The 9,889-nt window shown below is 45.9% G+C and overlaps 1 pseudogene; it reads left to right on the plus strand.

The window, feature by feature from the left end:
* Positions 1 to 570: 570 nt before the first annotated feature.
* The window catches only part of LOC135506598 (protocadherin-7-like), a 19,844-nt pseudogene continuing 10,525 nt past the window's right edge, over positions 571 to 9,889 (plus strand).

Genomic DNA, 9,889 nt, shown 5'->3' on the forward strand with positions numbered 1-9,889 from the left:
AGGGAGGGGGAAGAGTGAGAGAAAGAGAGGGAACAAAGATATACAGCCCAGATAGACACATTCACGACAGAGAAGGAGGGAAAGGTAGAACTATAGATCCCCAGAGAGAGGAAAGAGAGACAGAGGAAAAGAGAGGGAGAGACAGGAAAGAGAGACAGGAATAGAGAGGGAGAGACAGGAAGAGAGACAGGAATAGAGAGCGAGAGAGAGGAAAGAGAGACAGGAATAGAGAGGGAGAGAGACAGAGGGGAGGGACAGGAAGGAGAGACAGGAATACAGAGGGAGAGACAGAGGGATAGAGAGGGAGAGACAGAGGGATAGAGAGGGAGAGAGAGGAAAGTGAGACAGGAATAGAGGGAGAGACAGAGGGATAGAGAGGAGAGAGAGGAAAGAGAGACAGGAATAGAGAGGGGAGAGAGGGAGAGACAGAGGGATAGAGAGGGGAGAGAGGGAGAGACAGAGGGATAGAGAGGAGAGAGAGGAGAGACAGAGGGATAGAGAGGGAGAGAGGGAGAGACAGAGGGATAGAGAGGGAGAGGAGAGAGAGGGATAGAGAGGGAGAGAGAAAGGCGGGAGCCATGCGGAGGACAGGGGTAGGTGTCTGTGGTGGAGCAGTGTTCTCCTGCTCGGTAACTCTAACTGGACCGGGGGAGTTGTTCCACCTCCTAGTGCTTCTCCTACTAACGATGACTCAGCTCCCGGTCACTGACTCGGCTCTCCGTTACCGGGTGGCTGAGGAGGGCCCCACTGACGTTATGATCGGTAATGTGGCTGCCGACCTCGGCCTGTCCGCGGGCACCGGCTCCGGAGATGTCACATTTGCCCTAGAGAGCGGCTCGGAGTTCTTCAAGATTGATAACGTTACCGGGGAGCTGACTACCGGGCAGCGGAGGATTGACCGGGAGAAGCTGTCCCAGTGTCAGATGATCTTCGATGAGAACGAGTGTTTCCTGGACTTCGAAGTGTCTGTGATTGGTCCGCTCCAGAGTTGGGTGGATCTCTTTGAGGGCCGTGTGGTCATCACCGACATCAACGACAACACTCCTTCGTTTCCGTCGTCGGTACTGACATTATCTGTCGAGGAGAACCGTCCAATAGGCACGCTGTATCTGTTACCCACGGCGACGGATCGCGACTTTGGGCGCAATGGGATTGATCGTTATGAGCTGATTCAAGATGGCAGCTCTCTCCGGGTCGGCGGGGTCAGGGTTGGGGTCAGCGAGGAGAGCAGCCGGTGGGCCTATGGGAAGAGCGGATGGAACAGGAGGAGGAGGGGATAGGAGGAGAGGAGCATTGGATAACAACGGAGGAGGTGCAGGAGGAGGTGCAGGAGGAGGTGTGAGGAGCAGTGTGTTTGAGCTCCAGGTCGCCGACACGCCCGACGGCGAGAAGCAACCACAGCTGATCGTGAAAGGCCCTCTGGACCGTGAAGCACGCGACTCGTATGAGCTGGTTCTACGGGTCCGGGACGGTGGCAACCCTCCTCGCTCTTCCCAGGCGCTCCTCCGTGTCGCCATCACCGATGTCAACGACAACAGGTAGGATGAAAACCTAGTCTAGTGAAAAGCATGAGCTGATGCACACCCAAAAATGTTAGTAGAGGTGCTGACTAATGGAGAGTAAACTGTCTAAAAAGTTGGATTTGTTTACCCATTGAACTAAAGAGCTGGAATAGTAGCATCAGCATAGAGAAACACTAGCATAATTATCATAGAGCACCACTACCTAAATTAGCATAGAGCACAACTGGCTAAATTAGCATAGAACACCACTAGCTAAATTTAGTATAAAGCACCACTAGCTAAAGCTAAATTAGTATAAAGCATCACTAGCTAAATTAGAATAGAGCACAACTGGCTAAATTAGCATAGAGCACAACTGGCTAAATTAGCATAGAGCACAACTGGCTAAATTACCATAGAGCACAACTGGCTAAATTAGCATAGAGCAGCGCCACTAAATTAGTATAAAGCATCACTATTAGCTAAATTAGTATAAAGCATCACAAGCTAAATTAGTATAAAGCATCACAAGCTAAATTAGCATAAAGCATCACTAGCTAAATTAGCATAAAGCATCACAAGCTAAATTATCATAAAGCATCACTAGCTAAATTAGCATAAAGCATCACTAGCTAAATTAGCATAAAGCATCACAAGCTAAATTAGCATAAAGCATCACTAGCTAAATTAGTATAAAGCATCACTAGCTAAATTAGGTTGAAAAGCACAAACAATGTTATCTTCTAAATACATGGTATTTCTTTTCATGTCTTTATCGACCACAGCCCACGCTTCGAGAGAGCCATCTATGAGGCCGAGATGGCGGAGAATGCGCTCCCGGAACCCCCCGTCCTCCAGGTGCGCGTTCCGGACCGTGACGTCGGCGTCAACGGACAGGTGGAGTACGTCTTCGGCGCTGCCACGGAATCTGTCCGCCGTCTTCTCCGACTGGACGAGGCTACCGGTTGGCTGAGCGTCCTCCACAGGATTGACCGGGAGGAAGTGGCCCAGTTACGGTTCACGGTTACGGTAAGGGATCGTGGTCGCGCCGCGCACCGACCGGGCGACCGTAGTCCTGGTGGTCCGGGATGAGAACGACAACGTTCCGGCCGTGGAGATCAGGAAGATCGGACGGATTCTGGTGAGGGACGGAGTGGCGCTGGTACCGGAGAATGTTCTGGTGGACACACCGGTGGCGCTGGTTCAGGTGTCAGACCGCGACCAGGGGGAGAACGGGGCGGTAACGTGCACGGTGGTCGGGGACGTACCGTTCACCCTGAAACCAGCGGGAGAGACGGCGCTCCTGCCACTGCCCGCGGATGACGCTTCGACAGGTGAGATGAAAACACCTCCACATTGATCTGTTTAGAGTTTATTTTATTTTCATTTTTTAAAGTAAAGTTCGGAGTATTCCAGCACGGCGCACCGAGAGGCTGAAATAGTATTGGAGCATCAACGTACGGCACCATAATATAAACCTGACAGCTAGCTACGTTTAGTTGAAAATCACAAAAAAATCACATTCATTTGAGCCATATAAATTCAAAATGTTCTTTATTTAGATTTTTGTGACTCTCCTTCCACAGCAGGAAGTATTTATATTGCTTAATTTCTTCGTAATTTTCGGTTAATATTTAACCTTGTTTCCTCAGAAACCGTAAGAAGTATTTCCTCCACACTTCGGCCCTGTTGGATTACGAGGCCACTAAAGAGTACAGCGTGACCATCGTGGCAGTCGACTCCGGTTCCCCGTCTCTCTCCAGCAACAGCTCTCTCATGGTCAGGGTAGTCGACATCAACGACCACACTCCTGCCTTCGCCCAGGCCGTGGTGGAGGTCCACTTTGCCGAGAACAACCAACCAGGGAGCGTGTGGTCACCGTGGTTGCGGCGGATGCCGACTCCGGCAAGAATGCAGAGATTGTGTATTCATTGGATCCGTCCGTTAACGGCCTGTTCTATATTGATGCTGATAATGGGGATATCCGTGCGACGGGGTTCTGGACCGGGAGGTCAGGGAGAGGTACGAGTTCCAGGTGATCGCCAGGGATAAGGGATTCCCCTCGCTGCAGGGTCGGCCACGGTGGTAATCATGGTGACCGACCGCAACGACAATACTCCGAAGTTCGTCCAGGAAGTGTTCACGTTCTACGTGAAGGAGAACCTCCTTGCCAACAGCCCAGTCGGCATGGTAACAGTAACAGACGCGGATGAGGGTGAGATCGCGGAGCTGAGTCTTTTCGTAGAGATGGAGGAAGAAGAAGGAGATGAGGTGGAGGGAGGAGGAGGGGAGAAGCACAAGGGAGTAGGAGAGGAGGGAGGAAGAGGAGGGAGAGGTGAAGACTTGTTCTCCATAGAGAACAACACAGGGACGATCTTCTCCTCCGTGGCATTTGACCGGGAACGCCGTTCCACCTACACCTTCCGCGTCCGGGCCATCGACGGCGGGGCTCCTCCTCGCTCCGCCACGGCGACAGTCTCCCTCATCGTAACTGATGAGAACGACAACGCCCCCTCCGTGACCTCACCACCAACGAATCCTACACCCTCCTCCCCCGGCCTCCTCCACCCGGACCATCGTCAGAACCGTGGCCGCCTCGGACTCGGACTTTGGCCGCAACGCTGACCTGCGCTTCTCCCTGGTAGGAGGGAACCCCTTCAGGCTGTTTGAGATCGGCCTGGCCAGTGGAGTGATCACTGTGGCAGAGCCCCTAGAGAGGAGACACAGGGGCTGCATCGCCTGGTGGTCAGGGTCAACGACAGTGGAGAGCCGTCGCTCTGCGCCACCGCGCTGGTCCACGTCTTCATCAACGAGAGTCTGGTCAACGCTACACTGGTGGACGCACAGGTAATTATGAATATGTCTTTGGCATGTGTCCTAAATGGCACCCTATTCCCTATGAAGTGCACTACTTTTGATCAGCCGCCCCCATCGACTCTGGTCAAATGTAGTGCACTGTGTAGGGAATAGGGTGCCATTTGAGACTCGTACATACTGTACATGCATACCTCTACTCTACTCTATTCCATTCCGTTCTGACTTTGGTGACATTGAGTCCATTTGTTAAGGCCCTACTGTTCTATACAGGCTATATTTACACTTCTCCTGCTCAATAGCTTAGAATGGGCCAATGCAATGCACCAGCCTATAATGGAATGGTGATTAGAACAACTTAGAATGGGCCAATGCAATGCACCAGCCTATAATGGAATGGTAGGGATCGATTAGAACAACTTAGACTGGAACAGTAGAACAAATGAAAATGGAATTCTAGAATGGAACAAATTAGAATTGAACAATAGAATGGAATAAATTAGAATTGAACAATAGAATGGTTTAATGGAATGTGGCCGCTCAGAGTGGGACATCATTTCATCTTTTAACAAGAACAGTGTAGACCAGACCAGAGCAATAGAGGGCAGACAAATGGATGGATCGAATCAACATATTATCACACTTCATTCAACTGCTCAAAGGGCTTGATGATTAGTTAATTAGTATGATCGGGTGTGCTAGTGTTGGGATAGAATAAAGACGTTTAAGTTAGGGAGACCCCAGGTCAAGGTCTGAGTTGACACATGAAACTGCGGTCCAGAGTTTCTCCTGGTACAGGTTACAGGGTTGGGAAAACTCCTGGCTATGAAGAAACATTTCCATCTAGTTTCTCATTGGCCAACTTGTGACTCCTACTGATAAAACAAACGAATTGAGTCATTTTCTGCTGCGTTGCCATTTTCATTCATCCTTCCAATCACTTTGGCATCCTTCCACCACTCCCTCTCGCACACACACACACACACACACACACACACACACACACACACACACACACACACACACACACACACACACACACACACACACACACACACACACACACACACACCACACCCCCCCTTTGGCATCATTCCACTGTCAGAGAGAATTCTTTGTGCGATGGAGGCAGTAACACAGATAACGTCTTCATATCTGTGTCTGTGACCATTAAACTTTGATATCCTTCTAGTCCATAGCTGTGCTATGCTGGGCTGTTCCAGTCAAACTAAACTGTCTATGGTGTAATGTCAAGGAGTTCTAGATTACAACATGCTTCCAACACATTACAATCCATTGTTCCATAGAATCATTTTGTCATTCTATTGTGTTCTGGTTCCACTCTACAATTCTATTGCAATCAAACGTCTGGTTCTTTTCGTTGCAACTGAACCAGTCCCAGGCATAACTCTGTGCCCGTGTTATAGGCTTCAACGTGGACCTGGAGTTCTCCTTAGTTTTCAGCCATAACAAGGGCCCAGGGTTTTCATGTTTAGGTCACAAGGTAATGAATAAATCTTGGCCCTAAAGCTACACCGCTAACTAAAAAGCTAACTAAAGCTACCGCTAACTAAAGCTACACAGCTAACTAAAGCTAAAGATACACTAAAGCTACACCGCTAACTAAAGATACACTAAAGCTACACTAAACTAACTAAAGCTAACTAAACACAACTAACTAAAGCTACAACGCTAACTAAAGATACACCGCTAACTAAAGATACACTAACTAAAGATAACTAAAGCTACACCGCTAACTAAAGCTACACCGCTAACTGCTAACTAAAGATACACCGCTAACTAAAGATACACTAAAGCTGCAGCGCTAACTAAAGATACACCGCTAACTAAAGCTACACCGCTACACAGCTAACTAAAGATACACCGCTAACTAAAGATTCACAGCTCACTAAAGCTGCACCGCTAACTAAAGATATATCGCTAACTAAAGACTAAACACCGCTAACTAAAGATACATCGCTAACTAAAGCAGCACCGCTAACTAAAGCTACACCGCTAACTAAAGCTACTAAACCACTAGCTATTCATCGTATCGATATCAAGAGAGGCACAGCACTACCTGCAGAGTGAAACGGTTCTGGTGTTTAAAGCTAAGCAGTACAAACTTTGGTGCAGCAGAGCGGAAGACTCCTGGGGGAGCTGGGGGAGGAGGGAGAGAGAGAGAGATGTGTCAGGATGGATGATGAGGCACTGCTAGAGCTAAAGTGGTAGTGCTGCATTCTCCTGTTGAACACTTACAAGGAGACACACCCACAGGAATGCACACACACACACATGCCGCATATACACACACCTAGCATGCACACATACACACACATAGCAGAGACACACACACACACCCACACAGTGTGCTAGAGGCATGCTCAGCAGAATGTGAATGGGACAGAAGAAGACTGCAGAACAGCGAAGAACAGAACAGAAACGATAAGAGGAGAACAGGACAGAAGAGAGAGAGAGAGAACAGAGAAGAACAGAAGAGGAGAACAGAGAAGAACAGAGGAGAACAGAGGAGAAAGGAGAACAGAACAAAGGAGAACAGAGAAGAACAGAGAACAGAGGAGAACAGAACAGAGAAGAACAGAGGAGAACAGAGGAGAAAGGAGAACAGAACAGAGGAGAACAGAACAAAGGAGAACAGAGAACAGAGAACAGGGAGAACAGAACAGAGGAGAACAGAGAAGAACAGAGGAGAACAGAGAACAGAGGAGAACAGAGGAGAAAGAAGAACAGAACAGAGGAGAATGGAACAAAATAGAAAGAACAGAGAAGAACAGAGAACAGAGGAGCACAGTAAAGAGGAGAACTGAGAACAGGGGAGAACAAATCAGAGGAGAACAGAGGAGAACAGAACAGAACAAAAGAGAAAGAACAGAGGAGAACAAAGGAGAACAGAGGGGAACAGAACAGAGCAGAACAGAGGAGAACAGAGAAGAACATTGAACACAGGATAACATAGGGGAACAGAACAGAAGAGAGCAGAATGGAGAACAGAGCAGAGAACAAATGACAACAGAACTGAGAACAGGGAGAACAGAGAACAGAGGAGAACAGAAAAGAGGAGGACTGAGAACAGGGGAAAACAGAGGATAACAGAGGAGAGCAGATAACAGATGAGAACAGAGAACAGAGGAGAAAGGAGAACAGAGGAGAACAGAGGATAAAGGAGAACAGGAGAACAGAGGAGAACAGAGGAGAACAGAGGAGAACAGAGGAGAAAGGAGAAATGAGAATAGAGGAGAACAGAGGAGAAAGGAGAACAGAGAACAGATGAGAACAGAGGATAAAGGAGAACAGAGGAGAACAGAGGAGAAAGGAGAACAGAGGAGAAAGGAGAACAGAGGAGAAAGGAGAACAGAGGAGAACAGAGGAGAAAGGAGAACAGAGGAGAACAGAGGAGAAAGGAGAACAGAGGAGAAAGGAGAACAGAGGAGAACAGAGAACAGATGAGAACAGATAACAGAGGGGAACAGAGGAGAACAGAGGAGAAAGGAGAACAGAGGGGAACAGAGGAGAACAGAGGAGAACGGAGGAGAACAGATAACAGAGGAGAACAGAACCAGTCAACATAAGAACAATATAATGGAACAGAGAAGAGGGGATGAATGGAACCAATACAATAGAGTCTACTAAGACAATAGACAGTTATCCTAACCAAGTCCATTCTCTGATATAAACCCATGAACCAATACAATAGAGTCTACTAAGACAATAGACAGTTATCCTAACCAAGTCCATTCTCTGATATAAAAGAACCAATACAATAGAGTGGAACAGAGATAGACAGTTATCCTAACCAAGTCCATTCTCTGATATAAACCCATGAACCAATACAATAGAGTCTACTAAGACAATAGACAGTTATCCTAACCAAGTCCATTCTCTGATATAAACCCATGAACCAATACAATAGAGTCTACTAAGACAATAGACAGTTATCCTAACCAAGTCCATTCTCTGATATAAACCCATGAACCAATACAATAGAGTCTACTAAGACAATAGACAGTTATCCTAACCAAGTCCATTCTCTGATATAAACCCATGAACCAATACAATAGAGTCTACTAAGACAATAGACAGTTATCCTAACCAAGTCCATTCTCTGATATAAACCCATGAACCAATACAATAGAGTACTAAGACAATAGACAGTTATCCTAACCAAGTCCATTCTCTGATATAAACCCATGAACCAATACAATAGAGTCTACTAAGACAATAGACAGTTATCCTAACCAAGTCCATTCTCTGATATAAACCCATGAACCAATACAATAGAGTCTACTAAGACAATAGACAGTTATCCTAACCAAGTCCATTCTCTGATATAAACCCATGAACCAATGCAATAGAGTCTACTAAGACAATAGACAGTTATCCTAACCAAGTCCATTCTCTGATATAAACCCATGAACCAATACAATAGAGTCTACTAAGACAATAGACAGTTATACTAACCAAGTCCATTCTCTGATATAAACCCATGAACCAATGCAATAGAGTCTACTAAGACAATAGACAGTTATCCTAACCAAGTCCATTCTCTGATATAAACCCATGAACCAATACAATAGAGTACTAAGACAATAGACAGTTATCCTAACCAAGTCCATTCTCTGATATAAACCCATGAACCAATACAATAGAGTCTACTAAGACAATAGACAGCTATCCTAACCAAGTCCATTCTCTGATATAAACCCATGAACCAATGCAATAGAGTCTACTAAGACAATAGACAGTTATCCTAACCAAGTCCATTCTCTGATATAAACCCATGAACCAATGCAATAGAGTCTACTATAGACAGTTATCCTAACCAAGTCCATTCTCTGATATAAACCCATGAACCAATGCAATAGAGTCTACTAAGACAATAGACAGTTATCCTAACCAAGTCCATTCTCTGATATAAACCCATGAACCAATACAATAGAGTCTACTAATCTAGACAGTTATCCTAACCAAGTCCATTCTTGATATAAACCCATGAACCAATGCAATAGAGTCCACTCTGACAATTGATGTGTTGTCTTGTCAAACAATGGAGCAGTACCTGTGTGTCTGCAAATCTTAAATTAGTGTTAACCTTTTCCAGAGAGAGATGGATAATGTGTGAATCTGATATTGAGTGTTGTAGGGATAATGTGTGAATCTGATATTGAGTGTTTTAGGGGTAATGTGTGAATCTTATATTGAGTGTTTTAGGGGTAATGTGTAAATCTGATATTGAGTGTTTTAGGGGTAATGTGTGAATCTTATATTGAGTGTTTTAGGGGTAATGTGTGAATCTTATATTGAGTGTTTTAGGGGTAATGGGTTAATCTTATATTGAGTGTTTTAGGGGTAATGTGTGAATCTTATATTGAGTGTTTTAGGGTTAATGTGTGAATCTTATATTGAGTGTTTTAGGGGTAATGTGTGAATCTTATATTGAGTGTTTTAGGGGTAATGTGTAAATCTTATATTGAGTGTTTTAGGGGTAATGTGTGAATCTGATATTGAGTGTTTTAGGGGTAATGTGTAAATCTTATATTGAGTGTTTTAGGGGT

This window comes from Oncorhynchus masou, chromosome 20 (genome assembly GCF_036934945.1).
Source record: "Oncorhynchus masou masou isolate Uvic2021 chromosome 20, UVic_Omas_1.1, whole genome shotgun sequence".
Taxonomy (NCBI): Eukaryota; Metazoa; Chordata; class Actinopteri; order Salmoniformes; family Salmonidae; genus Oncorhynchus; species Oncorhynchus masou.